Source organism: Myxocyprinus asiaticus, chromosome 44 (assembly GCF_019703515.2).
Source record: "Myxocyprinus asiaticus isolate MX2 ecotype Aquarium Trade chromosome 44, UBuf_Myxa_2, whole genome shotgun sequence".
Taxonomy (NCBI): Eukaryota; Metazoa; Chordata; class Actinopteri; order Cypriniformes; family Catostomidae; genus Myxocyprinus; species Myxocyprinus asiaticus.
In genome coordinates, this window is record NC_059387.1 from 9,021,676 (window position 1) to 9,044,541 (window position 22,866).

The window sequence follows — 22,866 nt, forward strand, 5'->3', positions numbered from 1 at the left end:
CCAAATTTTTTATTTATTTTTTTCCACCTAATTTGGAATGCCCAATTCCCAGTGCGCTTTTAAGTCCTCGTGGTCACGTAGTGATTCGCCTCAATCCGGGTGGTGGAGGATGAATCCCAGTTGCCTCCGCGTCTGAGACCATCAACCCGTGCATCTTATCACGTGGCTTGTTGAGCGCGTTGCCACGGAGACATAGCGCGTGTGGAGGCTTCACGCCATCCACCGCAGCATCCGCGCTCAACTCACCACGTGCCCCACCGAGAACGAACCACATTATAGCAACCACGAGGAGGTTAACCCATGTGACTCTACCCTCCCTAGCAACCAGGCCAATTTGGTTGCTTAGTAGACCTGGCTGGAGTCACTCAGCATGCCTGGGATTCGAACTAGCGAACTCCAGGGGTGGTAGCCAGCGTCTTTTACCACTGAGCTACCCAGGCCACCTAAAGCCATTTTTTAATCATTTAGGGTGTGATGTTACGATTATCTTAATCACGGCTGATTACCTTTGACTACTATAAGTATATATGACTGTCCTCTTTGCATGTTGTTGTTTTTTATTTATGACAACATACATTCAGAATAACTGATGAAAATTATGATGAAGTAGCAATCTGGAACATTTCCTATTATATAACAAAAGTTATTCCTGGTTCTCAAATCTGATTGGAGGAGATACATTCCAAAAGTGATTGGGATTCTAGTTGATTGTTCAGTTGATTTCTTCCCCTGATTCGTTCAGTGATCATTTCTGGAGATTTATTCATTGAAATACATGAAATATATTTCTGCATCTTTACGGCAGTAAGTGGTGACAAATTAGCATATTTTATGCTGGGTGTAATCTGATTACAAATTAATTAGTTACATAAAATTACTTTAAATTTCTGAAATCAAATGACAGTTACTGATTTCCATTAAGGTAATTATGTATTCTATGTGCAATCCTCCACTACAATCAGAGGAAATCACTTGCATTGGCAACCAAATTTCGCACTATGCAAATAAAATGTATATATTTGGCAACTGGCTGGTAAATCTTTAGATTTCACTCAGGAGTGGTTGTGTAGTTTAGTGGTGGAGTATTCAGCAGTGAGATTCTTTCAGTGTGTGTTGGGAGTAAAAGTTTGGTTTGACTCGTTTTGTGTGTCCAAAGACAAGATCCACATAATCCATTTGTCACTGAATAATGCCTATTTTAATACTCTTTCGGTGCTTTGCAGTCAGTTGTTGATCAAAAACAACATAGAAATAATTGTTTTATTGTAATCACGCATAGCACAGATGAGATAAAGTCCTTTGAGTCTCTTGTTAATATGCGCTCATTTACAGACACTCTTTCCAGAACAGCTGGTTTTCTTAAAGAGACAGAACCGTTTCTTTAGCACATGTTCAACAAATGTAAATACTTCTAAATAGTACAAATTATGCAATGAAACAATAAATGTGTAACAAAAAATATATGAAATACAATATCTATTTATTGATTGAAAACTGATAAAAATGATTTTAAAAAAAAACATAAAATATAATTAGTAAAATTGTATTAGTTAAAATTTAACTAGTTAAAAGGTCCCTTGTATAATCAACAGCATTAGCTGGGAAATGATTTCTTTCATATGTAAGCAAAAGGGACATTATAACTTAAATATACTCATATGAATCGAAATCGAATTGAAATCGAATCGAGAGCTAGTGAATCGGAATCGAATCGGGAAATCTGTATCAATACCAGCCATAACTTAATATTATTTATGAGCAAAAAAAAAAAAAAAAAAAAAAAAAAAAAAAAAAAACGTTTGTGGAGGGTTTTAGAAAGTAACTTAAAAGTAAAGCAATTAGCTGAAGTAATTTGTAAAATAATTAGATTGCTATTTTTAGATAAGTAATTAGTAATTTGTATTGGGTTACTTTTCTAGAGTAACATACCTAACACTTACTATAAGTGAATTTTCGATTGCCATCAATTGATTCGCTTATTTTTAAGTGAAGAAATGCACAAACTAAACTGTCCAATTTTTTTCCTGAAATGTGAGTGATTTTAAATTGTTTACTTGTTTGTTAAAGTGTTATATAAAAGCAATATCACCTTTGAAATCGTGCTGTTTTTCTGAATAATCAGATCAATCTTGCTTGTACTATTACAGACTCTCAAAATGCATCATTTTTAGAACAAAATGATTAAATAAGCGAAACTGACCTACCACCGAAACTCCACATTGCCCAGTGTTACATGCGTACACACGTTCGGCTCGACCGCAGCGTTAAATGATGGACGTTGCAATCGACCAATGAGGAAACAGAGTGCTCTTGGGAAAACCAATGGGAAACTCTGCATAGCCCCGCCTCCTTCATCAAGTTAGTTACCGCAGCAGTGAGTTGGGTCGAGACGCAGTTCTCACTCTGGATACATTGGAAAGCCTTCCCATTAACCATCATAGCATGTAGCTGAAAAAACAAAAAAACAACGTCTGTAATCTAAATAGTGCTGATCATACACGGCGAAAAATCAGGAGCCACCGGTGCGGATCGGATCGGATCATTTAAGAGGTAAGATAAAGGTTATATGTAATACAGTTGAAGAGTTTTAATGTCTCATTGAAGCGCATAGAGCTAAAGCAGTGGATCTGATGGGTTAACTGATTAGAAACAACCATGATGATTATATTAAGTAAGAATAAAAAAAATAAGATAAATGGATAATTGTGAGCACAAGTGTGTCATGGATAATCAGTGCAGTTGTCTTTATTGTTGTAAAAGGATTCTTGTAACGGTTGTGATCAGGCCTAACACTGCTGTGTATAGGACAAACTGCATTACCTACATAAATATTCATGCATGCACATGTATATTACAGAAATACAAAAAAATGTCTAATTCAACAGGCCTTAATGAAATAGTGCATTAAATAATATTTGCAGTGAAATCTCAGTGCATAAACTAGTGTTAGAATACAAACAGGCTGTGGCTTTGTTCAAATGAAATGTTTATTAGATTAAAACTGCAACTGTTTCTATTTCATTGATATAAGGCATATTGTCCAAATGGCTATTGTAACGTCTCTTCAGAAAAGCTTTTATAATTGATACCTGATTTAAAATCTGTATTTTGAGTATAATGCATGTATTTTTTTTTATCATGCAACAGTTATTAAGACAACATAAACTCGATAGACAAACAAACTAAATGTGTTGTTTGCTGAGAAGATGTATTTTCAGTGAGAATTAACACTATATGTGAGCTTGCTGGCCCCTGTTTTGTTGATTCTCATAGCACCTCATGTTTTTTTTATCGCTTTCACATTCAGCTGCGAGTTACACTCAAATCTTGAGAGATTTCTCAGCAAACGCACTAGTGTCTCACCCACATCAAAGTAGCAAAAGCTAGCTACTTTTTTTTTTTTTTTTATATGGAAAAAAAATATATCCGGTCACAAATATTACTACTGATTACAAGAACCTCCCTAAATGGAAATGAAAGATTCAGCATTTCCATTTAGGGAGGTTCTTGTAATCAGTAGTAATATTTGTGACCGGATATATTTTTTTTCCAGTTAATGATCCTTTCTCTCTCTTGTTAATGGCCTGTAGGGTGCAGTGCATTGTTTTGCAAAAACCTGCAAACTTCACCCCCTGTCAGTGTACATGCGGCGGCACTCCTCTTTTGGAGTCCTCATGAAATCAAAATTGGAACTTTTGTGGCTTTTAGTCAATATCTATTAGCTTTGTGGCTTTCATATGCTAGAGTGCTCCTAAAAGTTAGATCTACACATGTCGTTCACTTCTGGGAAAAAGACCAAACGACTCATCGTTTTGATGACTCATCTTGCACTCATGGGCGTATCCACATTTTTGTACAATGACAGGCTGTCTAGAATGAAAATGTCCCTCCCCCTAATAACACCTGCCTCTACCTAGCAATAGAGGGCAACAGTTGGATTCTGGATGTAAAAATCCCATTCATTTTTTGTAACCGAATTGATTTTTATGCATCAACTCAGGAAAAAAAAATTGTACCCGTCAAGCCATTTCAATAGAGTGTTGGAGGAGTGGGTATAAGGGGACCCCCCAAGAACTCTGACTCAATTAGAACACTTGTCAGCTCGAACCAGTCTGGCCATTCTCTGCTGACCTCTCTCATCAACAAGGTGTTTCCCTGAAAATCCCAGGAGATCAGCAGTTACAGAAATACTCAAACTAGCCCATCTGGCACCAACAATCATGCCACAGTCCAAATCACTGAGATCACATTTTTCCCCATTCTGATGGTTGATGAACATTAACAGAAGCTCCTGACCCATATCTGCATGATTTTATGCACTGCACTGCTGCCACACGATTGGCTGATTAGATAATCGCATGAATAAGTAGATGTACAGGTGTTCCTAATGGGAGATGTCAATTTCCAGACATTTTTATAATTGATCGTCATGGAAATTAACAATCAATTGATCGATTAATCATTAACGTTAATATCGCAAATGCGGTTATTCCACAACGAGAGTGCTTCTGTATTGACTTATTTTGTGTTTTTGCATTATAATTCCCTTATACTTTGCGATCTACATCACCTGAAGCTGTTTGGAAAGTTTAGAGTGCATCTGGACTGTGAGCTGTGTAATTCTTCTTCTCAGTCAGGCGCGAGCTGCAGTGCTGCTCTCGAGCGTCATCATTAGAGTTTAATGTGATCTCATGTTACGTTAAATGAGATCAAATGACTGTTCGACAATTTTTGTCGACATTTTTTTTTTTTGTCAACGTTGTCGATAACGTCGACTAATCGTTTCAGCCCTACTGCGATCACTGACGTAATTGTAGGTTGGGATGGAACAAGTAGATCAGCAGTGTTTTTTGTCATGTTGTACTTTCACAGTGTGTGCAGAAAACATTAATATTAATTTATAGAAAAGCGCTCCAACATTGTTTACATTGAGCCCACTTCATCTCTGTCTGACCTGTGTGTTTGTTGGGCTCTTCTTCTGTGAACTGTGTCAAGCAAATAAGACATGACATGAAGCGCGCAGGCACCCTCTAGCAGCGGGTGACTGTAGACAGCCTTATCAACGTCTGCTGTCATAATTAAAAACGCATTTGTCCTAAAATTAATTAATCGACGATCGATAAATTTTTAACGACAGTTAATTGATTTTCAGTTAATCATTAACCCCTAGTTCCTAATAAAGTGCTAGGTGATTGTACTGTGAAAAACTAGCGTTCGAATGTACGCAGACGCTAAGTGATTGCGTCAAAACCGAAGTATACTTTGGGATTAAGTTTAAAGCCTGTATGACTAGGCTTGACATTATCTGAATTACAGGGATGAACAGTCATAACTACTGTTATTTGGTTCTCCACTGTCGTCTTATTAAAGTAACCCAGTATTCACTGTCTGGGAGTCGTCCGTGATGTAGTAGCCTAACAACGTCTCTAGTTTTTTCTTTTTTTTTTTTTCCTTTTGGTTTTTCCATGACCTCACAGTTGTGTGTATGTTGTGTATGTTTTGGGGCCTGGGGCTTGTTGCAGCTGGTGAACAGTGTAGTTTCTGTAATTATTGTCACACTGACAGGTCTCTTCACAGCCTCTCATTACATTAAAAAAAAAGAGGACGAGAGAGCAAGCTCAAATGAATGAGTGAGAGACATTTTGTCTGGAGCCCCCGATCCCACTGAGCTGAGGGGCCCGGGATCAAGGAGAAAGGGTTGGGAAAATGGTGAAAACGGCTATTTATATTTCGCCATTTCCTCTGCAAGAGGAGAGTCACCCTGTGAGCGGGATTCATAGAAATTGGACGGTATATCAGGGGTCTGTGGGGTGTCTCTTTTTTTTTTTTCCACCCCACTGTCCCCGAACGTGCCTGTGGAAGCACAGTGGTCTCATTCAGTCCCCTTGACCCCTTACTCACAGTACAGCACCTGCTGTTCAAGACGCCTGCAGTGACTTGGCAGTGATTTTCCGCACGTGTCTCTATTTCACAGCTTTTGTCATGCAGTCAGCCAAAAGCTACTTTCAAGGGCTTTCAAGTTTGCTTGGGCTGAAAAATGGCTTTACTGTTGCTTGGTTTTTCTATATTTAAGATTTGGCTTTCAGAAATAGCAACGACAAAAGGTTTACACTGAAAGTAAAGGAAATGATGTACCAAGTCGATACTAAAAACAAAAAACAAAAAATGTAACAATACCAGTTTTTCTTAGTATCGATAGTAGTAAGTACTGACTTGATACAGTACCTGCTGTCTGACTAACAGGTTTTTGCTTCTAAACAAACTGATCTCACAGTGAAATCGGAAACAGTAGGTGGACTTCTTTATCTAAAATCATTCTGTGCTTATTAAAATTCAAAACACCGCCTCCAGTGGCCAATGTGTTTTTGGGCGTATGGGCATGTACAAACTCTATTTTCCAGGTGAAATGTCCACAGAGGGATGCCAAAAGCGAGTTGTGAAGCGAGTTGTTTTCAGCTGTACAGGGTGTAATACAGTGGAGAGGAATGCATATTTTATAAACTGTCCCCCCAAACCAAACCCCAAACCTAAACCTAACCATCAGTGAGGTTAAAATGTATAATGTAACCTCCGAAATGTGCTAGTCACTGATTATGCAAATGCAATTATTTCCTTGTTCCGACGTGGAAGGTCTCCCACACTGCTGACGGACACATAACTCTTCCAGTGGCGACACAGCGGAAGGTAAATGCACTTGAGCCAATGGAAAAATATCTGATAGGAGATGGAGCTTGTTGGTGAGTCAGCATAATGTGGCTGTTCCTAGGGTACTCTCAGAAACAACATGCCGACTTCCCCTGTAATCATGTTGTGTCAAACGCTCGCATGTGTCCCTGTGAGCTCTGTGAAGAGCATTTGCACCGTGCGGTTATGTGGCTGTGGCCAATTAATTGCAAACCTTGTTGCGAATATAGCTATGTGTATAGCAACTTTGCCCACTTTTGTCATTTTTTCTGCAGTCTTTTAATTTTGGTTTGGTGTTTTATTTTCTCTCTGTCTATAGGCCCACATAGTAAATGATAAAGCCCTGTAGCCTAAATCAGCATTATAGTTATTCCTCCAAGCTTGAAATCTCTTAAGATCACTGAAAAACCTAGTGTAAGAAAGTGAAAGAATGGAAGTGTGTATCAAGAAACTGCTACAATACTTAAATCTGTCCTCACTTACCTAAAACAAGTTTCTCTTCTCCATTTCTCATTAAAGATGTTTGCTTGAGTACGTTTATATGGGTTTACTCAAGCAAACAAGATGAAGTTACAAGGGAGATACTGTATATATCACTATATATCAGTCAAACAGGCCTACCTACTTGTATAGCAGACTAGAGCCCGACCGATACCGATTTTAGAGGGGGAAAATTCACAGATTACCGATATGGTGGCCGATATAGTTGATTTTTGAGCCGGAATGAAAACAGACCTTTTCTGCGTGGATTGTGCATAAGACTACGCAAAGGTACTCAGACCATTTAAATAAAGAATAAATAAAAATAAAATACATAGCTAAATAAACATCAGTAGTAATGTTTAGTATCAGTCAAATGCTGACTATTTTAATACTGCCAGTCAATAAGGAGCAGGTTGTAAAACAAGAAGCATTTACACCTGCCGAGTATTCTGCTACACAGGTTCAGGGGAAACTTTCAATGGTGGAAAACCAGACTTTTAAATATTACATTTTGGAAATGCAATGACTGGAATTGTTCGGTTGAAGGGTGTACCAAACTGCGAATCCTGAACAAAACAGTTTGGTGAATACATGTTTACACATTAGCTTCCACTCAGCTGACAAGGGATGAAAGTAGCTATGTGGTTAGCTAGTTAGCTGTAAGCTCGTTGTCACAGAGAGTAAAAGATGGACGTTGTTTATTTTCCAGCATTGCGTCTCACCAACTAGGTAACATAGCATGAAATGAACACTCAACAGACACAATCCACCACCGCACCGTTGTCTGCTGAGCTGCAAAAAGATGCTCTGATGTTTACCTTTCGATCTGCTATGTTACTGACTGCACTGACAAACTATAGCTGGCTAACACAGCAAACAGATGTGATGAATATGAGTGACATGGTTGTCAGGGACAGGGTTAACGTTATATTAGTTATATTGAAAAGGAAAAATGAAGGGGTCATTGTTTATTAACTTTCCAATATGTATTTCACAAACTAGTTTGCAACTTACCTTGAAGATGGCGCTTAATTCCGCACTGTCTGCAGAACCACCGTCAGCTCAGCTCTGTAAACAATGGAGTCTAAGCGCACTCTGCTGGACAAACTACGTTATGACACCAATTCTAAATCATCCTATGCATTGTTTTCTGCATTATATGTTCTGAAAAAAGTTTTCATATCTGCGTATATCAGAAAACATACAGTACTGTGCAAAAGTTTTAGACACTTGTGAAAAATGTTGCATAGTGAGGATGTCTTCAAAAATAATGACATAAATATTTTTTATTTATCACTTAATGTCATACAAAGTCCAGTAAACATAAAAAAAGCTAAATCAATATTCGGTGTGACCACCTTTGCCTTTAAAACAGCACCAATTCAGGTACATCTGGACACAGTTTTTCTTGGTTGTTGGCAGATAGGATGTACCAAGCTTCTTGGAGAATTCGCCACAGTTCTTCTATCTACTTTGGCTGTCTCAATTGCTTCTGTCTCTTTATGTAATCTCAGACAGACACGACATTCAGTGGGGGGCTTTGTGGGGGCCATGACATCTGTTGCAGGGCTCCCTGTTCTTCTATTCTAATCTTTTCTATTTGCAAAAGTAATGTTTGGGAATTACACATTTGTGAATCACGCATTTATATATCCTATTGACACACTAAAGCTGAAGATATAAATAACCATCTTAAGACAAATGCTTTTGTGAAACATCTCATGTGCCTAAGACTTTTGCACAGTATTGTATACGCCAATACTGATGTATATGTGAAAGGCTAATATCGGTAATATCGGCCGACCGATAAATTGGTCGGGCACTGTAGCAGACCAACAGGCGAACTCTGGCCATACTGTAGCCTGTGTCAGTAGTGTGCCTGCTGCATAATTCTGTCGCTTTGTTAATTTTAAGAAAAATAGTTTTTCCAATATACAAATAAGGAGAATTTTTATTATTGCACTGATCTTAATTTGCTTTTTATTTGCCATAAAGTTTTGTAAAAACTGCAGTGGATAGTTCCACACCCCCTCATTGACAGCTACACTGAAAAAAAATGTGGTGCAGTAGTTCCTAAAGCAGAAAAGATTAAGTACTTTCTACATGCAATGAGCTTGCAATTTTGTTACGTTTGGAGACTTGTTTTGTGAAGTCTGAAATTAATTAAAAATGACCCATTCACGATCAACAAAATTATCTGTTACCATCATCCTGTTTTCTGCACCAAGTGTTGAGGTCTGCGTGCTAAGCTCTGTATCTTGTTGCAGTCGCCCACACTGCAAAGTGATGTTGTTTAATAGACTACATAGCATGCATTAAAGGGATAGTTCACCCAAAAATGAAAATTCTCTCATCATTTACTCACCCTCATGGTATCCCAGGTGTGCATGACTTTCTTTCTTCAGCAGAACACATTTAAAGAAAAATAGAAAATTATCTTAGCTCAGTAGCTCCTTAAAATGCAAGTGGATGGTGATCAGACTTTTTGAAGCTCCAAAAATTACAGATAGTCAGCATAAACGTCATCCATGCGACTCCAGTGGTTAATGTCTTCTAAAGCGATACGATCACTTTTGGTGCGAAAAAGAATCAAATTTAAGTACTTTGTGTATGATGTCGTTAAGACAGAGATAATGTAATAGCTTCTCTGATTTAAACCTCAGCAGCAAAAATGCCAATAAGGTTGGGAAGTTTCATTCATTTCCACCAGTCATTTCTTACTAAATGTCTGTTGCAAGAAACGGGTTCCAAACTCTGATTTATTGTTCGGTTTTACACATACACAGTTGAAGTCAGAAGTTTACATACACTTCAGTTGAAGTCATTAAAACTCATTTTTGAACCACTCCACAGATTTAATATTAGCAAACTATAGTTTTGGCAAGTCATTTAGGACATCTACTTTGTGCGTGACACGAGTAATTTTTCCAACAATTGTTTACACACAGATTGTTTCACTTTTAATTGACTATATCACAATTCCAGTGGGTCAGAAGTTTACATATACTAAGTTAACTGTGCCTTTAAGCAGCTTGGAAAATTCCAGAAAATGATGTAAAGCCTTTAGCCAATTAGCTTCTAATAGGCTAATTGGAGTCAATTGGAGGTGTACCTGTGGATGTATGTTAAGGCCTGTTAAGGTATGCTAAGTACCTTCAAACTCAGTGCCTCTTTGATTGACATCATGGGAAAATCAGAAGAAATCAGCCAAGACCTCAGAAAAACAATTGTGGACCTCCACAAGTCTGGTTCATCCTTGGGAGCAATTTCCAAATAACTGAAGGTACCACGTTCATCTGTTCCATTCGACTGATTTAAACTGACAAAGTCTATGGTAACTCAGATAACCACTCTGTACAATTGTGGTGAGAAGAATATCATCTCAGAATGCTATTGTGAGACGCGAGTTGGCGCTGTATTGGCGGCACGAGGGAGACCTACACAATATTAGGGAGGTGGTTTTAATGTTGTAGCTGATCGGTGTGTATTTCAGCTATATCGTCCAGTCCTTAAAGGGAACTTGAGGAAAAATTGAAGGAGAACAAATTGGTAATAGAAAAGGTGTTTATGGTAAGTAAGCAATTTTCAGTTCTGTAATGGGAGATTAATTTGGTAGACATCTCATAGTCTATTGTGGTTTCTTTTTAACCACGATAGAAGAGTCTGTTGAACAGTTTCCTGCTTTTATTTCAATGTAGTTTCGTAGCCCTGTAGGGCCTGAAAAACGTCTTCTGGCACCTCACTTGACTAAAAACTGGTTTAGGTTGGAGAAGGTTTGTAACTAACATTAAAGGCACATGAAATGGCGAGTCACCTGTGCATGTGAGCGTATGAAGCAGTGAAACTGAAACATTTGAGCATTTGTCCTGGATCTGTAAATAGGCCAGCAGGGAAACAGGTGTTCATTGTGTGAAATGTCTCTTTTCTACTTACCATTTCTCTCTCTCATAAGTTTGTGTATTGCTGCATGATTTACTGTTGTAATGTGTCCCGGTAGTCATGTTGTTGCAATTTCATGGGGACTGATATTTGTTTGAAATAAGAGGACACAGCAGAAGATAAAGCCATTGGATCCATTGTTTCAAATGCGCTAGCTTTCCGGATGTGCTATTGTGTGGCTTACACATCATCTGATATTTTGATAGCGTCAATGAAAGGATCATTAAACAGGAGCTGAGAGGCACAGCCCATACTGTAATAAACATTTTGTACCAGTCAGTTTATTTAACAATAGGTGAAAAGGCAAGTACCATTTCTCTATATACAAGTTGTAATTAAGAGTTGTGGCATTTTAATTTTTGGAAGATATTTGGAATGGAATGTTAGCATACTGTATATTGCAGTATACTGTTTGCTTTTTTTTTTTTTTTATAAACGGTAAATGAAGCAGTTTGCGGTATTCAGCATCAAAAAGTTGTACATTGTCACATGACTTCACTTTGCATGTTTAATTCAGCATGTGACATCCAAATAATCTTGTATACAAATTGTTGCAGATTTACCTGCCCTACCCCTATATGCGTCATGCAAAAAAGTGAACTCTGGTTGGTTATTTCCTGTGTTAGTCAGACAATCTGGGCTTTTTAGACCATAATAAGCTACAATGTGGACCAGATTATGGTAATAATCAATAGTCTGGTTTTGCAAGAAGAGACAGGTACTGAAATGGGTACTCACTAAATTGGTTCTGTGGTTAAACAGCTACAAGGCTAACTCATTTCATTATGCCTTGTGGGGAAATGGGTGGTTAAATTATGTGGTGCAGTATGTTAAGTCTAATACTTTCAGCAAAGTTTCATGCCAATGGGCCTTAAAGGGTCATGAAACACTAAACTTAATTTTCTGAGATGTTAACAGATATGTACGTGTGTGTTACACATGATATAAAACAAAGTTAGCATCCATTAATTTTCCACTTTAAGATCTCCCAGCATAAGTTCTTTAATGCACGCTGTAATTAAAATGAAATCTTAACCTTACACTTTGCAGCAGATGCACTGGAGGACAGATTATATCACAGCGGGTGCAAAGAAGGTCAGATTATAAATTCAGCAAAAAAGAAACGTCCCTTATTCAGGACACTGTATTTTAAAGATAATTTTTTAAAAATCCAAATAACTTTACAGATCTTTATTGTAAAGGGTTTTCCATGCTTGTTCAATGAACCATAAACAATTAATGAACATGCACCTGTGGAATGGTCGTTAAGACATTAACAGCTTACAGACTGTAGGCAATTAAAATCACAGTTATAAAACTTAGGACACTAATGGCAATTTTCCACTGCACGTTACGGTTCGACTCGACTCTGCTTGCTTTACTTTTCTGAGCTTGCTTTTCCACTGCAGTTTAGCGCCTCAACGTGGGTGGGATTATAGGCTGATCGTCATATTTGTGCCGCCTCTACTGCCGTGACATCATCTTAAACGTGACACAAACATTACTGACCATAAACAATAACATGACCATTAGCTGTTAGCTACTAGCTCATTGTGCTGCATAAAGCAGTTGTTGCATGGTGATTTTACACAAGTGTAACAGTTAAATAAGCCTGGATCTTTTAGAAGCAAGCGTTCCAGTAGCTGGTCAACTAAATAAAGTGAAACTTTCAAGCAGAATATAGAGTTAACGTAATAAAATGTAACATCCTCCATCGTGGACTCCAACAACGCCGAGTCCAGGGCGCTCTCCCTCCCATTGCTCGCCGGTCTATTGCCATAGATAGCGTCCATTTGGTCGAACCACTTCCACTTTTTTCTGTTTGAACCACTCTGTCTGTTGTGGTCCTTGATGGTTCTGTAGTCACTTAAGTTTTTTTTTTTTACTTTTCCCTACACTGTTGGTAGGTTCGGTGGTAGCCGTGTGCAGCCAACAGCTGCGACACTTCCTGAAAGACTTTTTCGTTTCGCGTCATTTCATTCGTCGCTAAGGAGAGGAACGTCTGCACCTCGTTTATTGACCACGGCGTGGTTTTGCGCACAGCCATTTCTTTTTACAATTTGAAAGTCGTGTGAACAAATGATATTGCTGTCGCTGTTGCTAACTTTAAAACTTGCGGGTTGATGTCCCGTGTTGCAAATCCAGTGACACTGGTAGTGACGATTCTTTCTGACCAATCAGTGATCTGCAGGGTTTTGACGTCACATTTAGTATCGGCTCGGCTCGCTTGGAACCTCGACCGAGGTGGTACTAAAAAAAGTTTCAGGTACCAGGTTCTATCCACAGTGGAAAACCCCCAAAAAGCGAGCAGAGTCGAGTTGAGCTGTACCGTGCAGTGGAAAAGCCCCATAAAGAGACCCTTTTCTACTGACTCTGAAAAACACCAAAAGAAAGAGGCCCAGGGTCCGTGCTCATCTGCATGAACGTGCCTTAGGCATGCTGCATGGAGGCATGAGGACTGCAGATGTGGCCAGGGCAATAAATTGCAATGTCCGTACAGTGAGACGCCTAAGACAGCGCTACAGGGAGACAGGAAGGACAGCTGATTGTCCTCTCAGTGGCAGACCACGTGTAACAACACCTGCACAGGATCGGTACATCCGAATATCACACCTGCGGGACAGGTACAGGTTGGCAACAACAACTGCCTGAGTTACACCAGGAATGCACAATCCCTCCATCAGTGCTCAGACTGTCCGCGGTGGGCTGAGAGAGGCTGGACTGAGGGCTTGTAGGCCTGTTGTAAGGCAGGTCCTTACCAGACATCACCAGCAACAACGTCGCCAATGGGCACAAACCCACCTTCGCTGGACCAGACAGGACTGGCAAAAAGTGCTCTTCACTGACGAATCAGGGGTGATGGTCGGACTCGTGTTTATCGAAGGAATGAGCGTTACACCGAGACCTGTACTCTGGAGCGGGATTGATTTGGAGGTGGAGGGTCCGTCATGGTCTGGGGCAGTGGGTCACAGCATCATCTGACTGAGCTTGTTGTCATTGCAGGCAATCTCAACACTGTGCGTTACAGGGAAGACATTTGTTCAGGGATACATTATTTAATTTCTGTTAGTCACATGTCTAAAACTTGTTCAGTTTATGTTTTAGTTGTTGAATCTTTTTATGTTCATACGAATATTTACACGTGTTAAGTTTGCTGAAAATAAAAGCAGTTGAAAGTGAGAGAACGTTTCTTTTTTGCTGAGTTTATATTCTCAAACATATAATGTGGTTTTTAGATGTTTATAATGATTGATTATGATAGATAAGATGCGATAGCGAATGCACTTGCCGGCTATGCATATTTTAGTTGCAATGCAAGGTGGGATTCTGAGATTGTATCATCATAGAAGCATGCAAAAGGAGGAGCATGGAAGGTTCTAAAAACCTAGCACTTCCACTCTCCCAGCCCCGGAAGTGGTTTTGACGGACGGAATGGGAAAAGGCTCGAGTGGACTGACTAGTTTATATATTCTTTGATGTCAGAAATCATGGCTGCAGCGCTGCATCAAAACAGTGTGCTCCAATGGTAACGGCTTTATACTTTTATTTAGCGATTGTTTGAAAGTTTGTAACATATCAAAATAAAGAGATTGTGATGTTGAAAAGACTATTTGAGCAGCTGGTTCATTATGACAACCAATTTTGCTGGTAAAACAGCAGCATGAATGCAGATCACACCGGTTTAAACATTTGATCGGTTTGAACCTTTTTATGAAGTTACCAAAATGACATTAAAATTACATTAATTGTGAATTGCCAACATTTATTTGTTTTGAAAAAGTAATGAATAGTTCTGTTATCAATATAAAAAGGTCATTGTGACATACTGGTAAGCAGCAAAAACCATGAGAGCATCACACCCAGAAGAGATACGTTCAAAAATAAGAAAGATATATCCATTACAAAACTCAAACTGCTCCAGTAAGACATCATTAATATCTATGATTTGTTTACTGTCTTTTGGCGTTTTGCTGTAACACAAATCACTAATTATTAAGCAAATGCCTGAAGATGCGGTGCTGTTATGGTTAAAATGTAATTGCTGTGATTAGTGTTAATGTGACCAACATTAATCTGATTTAAATTGGGATCCTCACAGAATAGCACTGAGATGAGTGACTGAGATACTGAGAGCACCTGGAAAGCGCCCATGTTTGACACTGCGAGTGAGCATATTGAAGGGATTGAAGCTGAAAGTGCTCATGATCGCTCAAACAGTATCGCTCAACACAATGTCTGATTGTCTCGACTTTCGTTTACGCAAGGGTTGCTCTGATACCAAAATTTTGGCTTCGGTACGATACTAGCACTGGTACCTCGGTATCGATACTAAATTGATATTATAATCAACAAATAAAAAGCCTCAGATTTTTAATGAAATTACACAGAAAATGACTGCATAAAAGAACTGCATAAAGTCTCCACAGATAAAAATTTTTTTTGGCAAAATAAAATTCTTCACAGTATTAATGAAAACATTCATGAAAATTATATTTTTTTTAATTTTATTTTATTATTGCTAATTTTTGAATATAACATTTTTATACAGTAGTAATAATTTTCTGTCTTCAATTTTGCACATCCACATGAATAGAGCTTTTATTTTAGCGGGACTTTTATTTTGACAGACCTTTGAGTTTTTCCTGTTTTTGACGGGTTAGTTATATCCAGCTTCCCAGTAATTCTTGGATACTCTAGTCGTGATCCTCGAGCTGAAATCTCCGAGCTGCATCGGAGGAGTTAATTTAAGTGTTAACAGCCATTTATACTCTAAACACACTGCATGAAAATTAAGCACCAGTAGTGAGTGTTGCATTTGTGTATGCGCGCACGCATGTGTGTGTGTGTGTGAAGCAGATGACAGAGCAGAGCGGCACCTCTTGTTTATTCTGTAGTGTGCAGCGCATGTGGCTGTATATTATTTAATTAAATTATATCCTTCTGCTGTTTAATGATCACACTTAGCCATATCCAGATGTTTTTTTATTTTATTTTCAAATTGATTGATTGATCAAATTGATTTCATCTCAAAACTGTCACATCTCATATCATTTTGCTTATGACAGCATACTGTAATATGGTACAGAAATTAGCAACAAGATGATATTGTTCCATTTGAATTTTTTTGATATCGCGATACTTCATTAGTACTGGTAAACTGTGCAACCGAAGTATACGCATGTTTATTTGTTGTTTAATTAATTTTTATACCCGTTTGCGGTATCTTTATCCTCTCTCTGCTCACAATGCAGCAAGTCAGAATTACTATCGTAGAAAATGGGCAACTTAATATTCATACACGTGTAATTCTTACACGTTTTAAAACAAAACGGCATATTAATCTAAATTACAGCATGTCTGAAAGTTTAAATTCGTGAATGCTTAGAATTGCTACCAACTCACCCTCCAGTGGCCACACTGTCATGCATCAAGGGCTGAGCAAGCGCTCATTCATTAGAGTAGCAGTGTATGTGTGATTCTCTGTGCTGCAAAAAAGATAGGCCCTGATTCTAGGCATGATCGGCTGAGCGCCGTTCATGGATTTAAGATGAAAATTGGCTGATTGTGAAGTGGGCCAGAATATGGTCTGCAAGAAATTGCTTATTAATTTTTCCAGCAAAACATCTAATCTGAAAATTAATAAGTAAATAATAATAAGTAAAAGTAAAATGAAAACAGACTTCACCAATATATAAGGTACTGATATACACTTAGGTAAGGGTGACCGTTAAGACGTTTGTTGCAACGCTCTAAAATAAATCCCTTGCCTCAGGGACTTTTTCCCCCCTCAGGGATACCCTTAAGTCAGACCTCATAAGGGTTTTCATGCAACCGTGCCCTGAAATGGGACACCCACATAGACATTGTGAAGAAGACTCAGTAGAGGTTGTACTTCCTTCGCCAGCTGAGGAGGTTCAACCTGCCACTGGAGCTGCTGACACAGTTCTACTCGACCATCATTGAGTCTGTCCTGTGTATATCTATAACTGTATGGTTTGGTTCAGCCACCAAATCAGACAGAATGAAACTACAATGGACAGTCAGGACTGCTGATTATTGGTGCCCCCCTGCCCACCCTCCAAGACCTGTACGTCTCCAGACTGAGGAAACATGCAGGTAGAATCACTCTGGTCCCCACACACCCTGACCACTCCCTCTTTGAACTGTTGCTCTCTGGCCGGCGCTACAGAGCATTGAGTACCAGGACATCCAGGCACAAGAACAGTTTTTATCCTCAGGCCATTTTCCACATGAACAATTAAACTGCCTCAGGACTCCCCTATAGTGCAATAATGTAAATACATATGTCATGTACATATGTAAATTCACATATTTAATTCAATAACTGTACATACCCCTACCTTGCACATACATTACCACTTGCACATGTACATATGCCATTCTGTTATATGTCCTACTATTTATATGTCTGTTTATACTCTTACCTTGTTTTATATTCTGTGTCTCACTGTAATGTTCTGTGTGCTCTTGTTTCTCCTATCACCCCCAAAAAATTTCTTGCTCATTATGATTATGATTATTTTCCATCTAACTTGCACCGCCTTCGGAATCATTCAAGAGACACAAGAGCTCAAGTTTAAAACCAGTTCATCATGTTTAAAGAAGACCTCTGCATGTGCATTATCTAAAGCAGGGTTCATATTAGATCCCGACCGATATGGGATTTTTGAGACCGAGACTGATTTTAGAGAGGAAAAATTCACAGATTACTGATATGGTGACCGATACAGCTAAGTTTTGAGCTGGAATGAAAACAGACCTTTTCTGTGTGGATTGTGCATTGATTTTGCATCGATATGACTATGCAAAGGTACTCAGAAGGCTGCTTTCTTAAATATTTTTATCATAGAACATTTGACATTGTCAACAAATACTGGAAATGAACACTGAGAAAATAAAGAATAAATAAAAATAAAATAAATAGCTTAATAAACATCAGTACTGTTAGTATGTCAATTGCTGACCACTTAAAGAATATATAAAATAAATTATATAAACATCAGTACTGTATGTTTAGTATCAGTCAAATGCTGACCATTAAAATAAAGAATAAATAAAAATAAAATAAATAGCTAAATAAACATCAGTACTGTATGTTTAGTATCAGTCAAATGCTGACCATTAAAATAAAGAATAAATAAAAATAAAATAAATAGCTAAATAAACATCAGTACTATATGTTTAGTATCAGTCAAATGCTGACCATTAAAATAAAGAATAAATAAAAATAAAATAAATAGCTAAATAAACATCAGTACTGTATGTTTAGTATCAGTCAAATGCTAACCATTAAAATAAAGAATAAATAAACATAAAATAAGTAGCTAAATAAACATTAGTACTGTATGTTTAGTATCAGTCAATTGCTGACAATTTAAATAAAGAATAAATAAATACAATAAATAGCTAAATATACATCAGTACTGTATGTTTAGTATCAGTCAAATGCTGACCATTTAAAGAATAAATAAAAATACAATAAATAGCTAAATAAACATCAGTATTACTGTTTAGTATCAGTCAAATGCTGACCATTTAAATAAAGAATAAATAAAAATACAATAAATAGCTAAATAAACATCAGTACTGTTTAGTATCAGTCAATGGCTGACCATTTAAATAAAGAATAAATAAAAATAAAATAACTAAATAAACATCAGGGGCCGGTCGCACCAGCTATACGTACGTTACAACTTAGCCTAGTTGTGGCGTGAATGGGCACTAAGTCACAAGTTATGATCTACTAAATATTTGAGCGTTGCACCATTAAATTTATGTAGGACATAACCTTATGTATAAACTAAATATTTATGGCAGCCTCCGACCAGGAGTAACTGATGGAATAAAAAAGCAGACCCGTTTAATGACATCAATGAGCTCATGTTTTGGTTGACAGGCATCAATCATTTCGACATATGTGATTATGTTGGCACTTACACTCATTTACATTTACGAGAGAGAGAAAAAAAAGATTAAGCGGCTCTTCAGCATGAAACCGTTCTAACGGTGCTGTTTTTAGGGTGTGTCGCCCGGTGTCAAGTTTCAACACATTCAAAATATATATCATATATTAAAATGAATAAATGTCTATTTTTCCAGCCTGTTGTATTAGTATTTATCACCCCTCAATAATTTTAGATACAGTTCCTATATATTATTATTTACACAGGGCAAATATACTATTTATTAAATCTACTTTTATTATGTATTCTATTTTAATGTCTGGAAAACCAGACTTTTAAATATTACATTTTATAAATGCAACAACTGGAATTGTTTGGTTGAAGGGTGTGCCAAACTGTGAATCCTGAACAAAACAGTTTGGTGAATACATGTTTACACATTAGCTTCCACTCAGCTGACAAGCAATGAAAGTAGCTACATGATTAGCTAGTTAGCTTTAAGCTCGTTGTCACAGAGAGTAAAAGATGGACTTTATTTACTTTCCAGCAATGTCTCACCATCTAGGTAACAGCGAAGCGTGAAATCAACACTCAACAGACTCAATCCACCACCGCACCGTTGTCTGCTGAGCTGCAAAAAGATGCTCTGATATTTACCTTTCAATCTGCTACATTACTGACTGCACTGACAAACTATAGCTGGCTAACAGTTAAAAGACATGAGTGACATAGTTAACGTTATATTAGTTATATAAAATGATGGGGTCATTTTATTTATTAACTTTCCAGTAAGTATTTCACAAACTAGTTCGCAAATTTAACTCTGCGCTGTCTGCAGAGGCACCGTCAGCTCTGTAAACAATGGAGTCGGAGCGCACTCTGCTGGACAAACTACGCTATGACACCAATTTTAAAACATTGTTTTCTGCATTATATGTTCTGAAAAAAGATTTCATATTGGCGCATATCGGTAAAATATACGCCGATGCCAATATATCAGTGAAAGGCTAATATCGGCCGACCGATATATTGGTCGGGCACTAGTTCATATATCCCATACCCCATCAGAAGGTCGAATCTTTCTTCTGAAGTAGTGCAGGTTGCAAAGACTTTTTGACTGCTTCACATGATCCCAGAAATTTCAGGTTTGACACTTAAATTGCGTATTTACCATTGGTTAATAGTAATTCATTCCCCTGCATTATGCTATGATAGTGGGGTTTCGCTCTTACATTTTACTCAGAAGTGGTTTTATTTTGGAAAATGTCAAAGGAAACCGTTATGATGAACCCAGAGGGAGTATGGCAGTTTGCAGCCAAAAGATATTAAAATCCATTTCAGAAAAGTGCTGTTGCCTTGAATGACTCTTTCTCTCAAGCAGTCTAAACTGCAGTCGTCTCTTTCAAGGGGTCTTGTTGCCATCTCTTTTCACACACTTGCGTAAGCTTCACTCACTCTTTGTCCTGCCTAAAACAACAGTCCTGGATTTCACTTCTAAACCTCACATCAACATTAGTGCGGTATAAATGACTTTGGATGATCAAGTTTTGTGTGTTCAGCTGCCCTGATATGACACATCCATTCCCGTTGATGAGGGTAGGGGATAGCTGAACCCTGCCTCCGCTAGTGTACAATTTGCAGAGGTCTTCTTTAAACATGAATTGGTTGATGAATTGGTTTTAAACTTGAGCTTGCATATCTCTTGAATGATTCCGAAGTTAGGTGGAAAATAGGATAAGCCAATGGAAAGTAGGACTGTCTTTGGGATGATATACTAACATACCGCTCATACTATTTTATGATAAACATGTTGATTTTCTCTCTTGACTCATTAGCTGCGTTTCTACCGTCGGGCCAAATGTGGGCATGGTAGTGCATGCCAGGGCCAGCTGCATTCCCACTAGGGCAGGGTATTGAATGAATGAGCGTTACATTTATATAGCGCTTTTCTGACAATACACAAAGCGCTTTACACAGTGAACAGGGGACTCAACCACCACCAGTGTGCAGCATCCACCTGGATGATGCGACGGCAGCCATAGTGCGCCAGTACACTCACCACACATCAGCTATTTGTGGAGAGGAGAGAGTGGAGTAATAGAGCCAATTAATGGATGGGGATTATTAGGATGCCATGATTGATAAGGGCCAATGGGAGGATCTTTAATGACCACAGAGAGTCAGGACCTCGGTTTAACGTCTCATCCGAAGGACGGTGCCTTTTTTAAAGTATAGTGTCCCCATTACTATACTGGGGCATTAGGACCTACACAGTCCGCAGGGCTATCACCCCCTGCTGGACTCCCTAATACCTCTTCCGGCAGCAACCTTAGTTTTCCCAGGAGGTCTCCCATCCAGGTACTGACCAGGCTCAACACTGCTTAGCTTCATTAGGCAACCAGTCTTGAGCTACAGGGGGATATGGCTGGTGTATTAATACAGATTTCCTGATTCTGATTCGCAAGCTCTTGATTCGATTTTGATTTTGATTAGATATCGATTCACATGGGCATATTTCAGTTATAATGTTCCTTTTGCTAACATGTGAAAGAAATTATCTCTCAGCTAATGCTGTTAATTTTACAGGGGACCTTCTTATTAGGTACATTACAAAAATATTAATTTTACTAATTATATTTGATTAGTTTTTCATCATTTTGGTCATATTTTGGCTTTTTTTAAATTTAAGAAATCCATGTATTCAGTCAGTAAATATTTTATTTCATATTATTTTTTGTTACAAGTTTATTGTTTAATTGCATTGTTTGTTCTATTTACACGTATTTACATTGATTTGTTGAACACATGCTAAAACTGGGACTGTCTCTTTAACAAAAAGATTTCGTTAAAGATGTTTTGATCAACAACTGACTGTAGAAGACCGAAAGGGTTTTTAAAGAGACATTATTCAATGACGGATAGGTTGTGTGGATGTCATCTTTGGACACACATTACATGGAACAACTTTTATTCTCAACACACACTGAAAGGATCTCGCTGCTGAATACACCATCATTAAACTACACAATCACTGCTGAGGGAAATCTAAAGATTTCCCAGCCAGTTGCCAAATATAAAAATTTTAGTTGCATAGCGCGAAATTTGATTGCAAATGCGAGTGATTTCCTCTGATTGTAGTGGAGGGCTGCACATAGAATAAAACATAGATCTTGGGATTTAAGAATCGATTTCGAGATCGTTCAAATGAAGATTACGATGCATCGGAAAATCGATATTTGTACCCACCCCTAATTCCCACTGTCACTTCGGGGGCTTAATCGTGCCTCCTCTGGGCTTCTTTGGGGCCAATGGCCTTTGGCCTGCCGATTACCCTTGGGCCAAAGAAGGCCAACTGAGGGTTGAGGCGGGGTCAATGTCAAAGGCGGAGTTTAGCGCGACACTCGTGCTGCGTTTCATTCAAGTCTGATGTGGGATATTCCTATTTGGATTCTCCGATCTCCGACCATAAAGGAATTTCATTGCCATATGCTTGGAAAATGATGTTTAAACAACCAAAACTGAAACTCTCCCTTTTGCTTAACGGGTTTGAATGTCAACAGAGATGTCTCCTAGCAACCCAACTGATAAACAATGCTGCTGCGCTAGCATTTGTGCTACAGGTGTACGATAATCAAAAGAGAGTTTAATTTACTGTGTTGTGTACACCAGTCTCTGTAGACGTTTGTCAAACAAGCTTGAATATCTTATGTAGGAACTTTGACTCATTGCTCAATATAATTTAATAAAGGTGAATGTTCATCACTATCTTTGTACATCTCTGGGTGCCGACAGGTTTGTGTGACGTCATGCAGCTGCATCTCAGCGAAAAAAATTG

General features: G+C 38.2%; 1 protein-coding gene across 2 annotated transcripts in view; it reads left to right on the plus strand.

Annotated features, from left to right (window-relative positions):
* Positions 1 to 2,388: 2,388 nt before the first annotated feature.
* Positions 2,389 to 22,866, plus strand: part of LOC127434224 (cytoplasmic protein NCK1-like) — a 73,674-nt gene continuing 53,196 nt past the window's right edge. Inside the window, exon 1 of one of the 2 annotated variants that reach the window (XM_051686785.1) lies at positions 2,389 to 2,550. The gene's annotated coding sequence lies outside the window, so the exon portion shown is untranslated. The remainder of the gene's footprint in view (positions 2,551 to 22,866) is intronic. The other variant, XM_051686786.1, reaches the window with a different exon arrangement.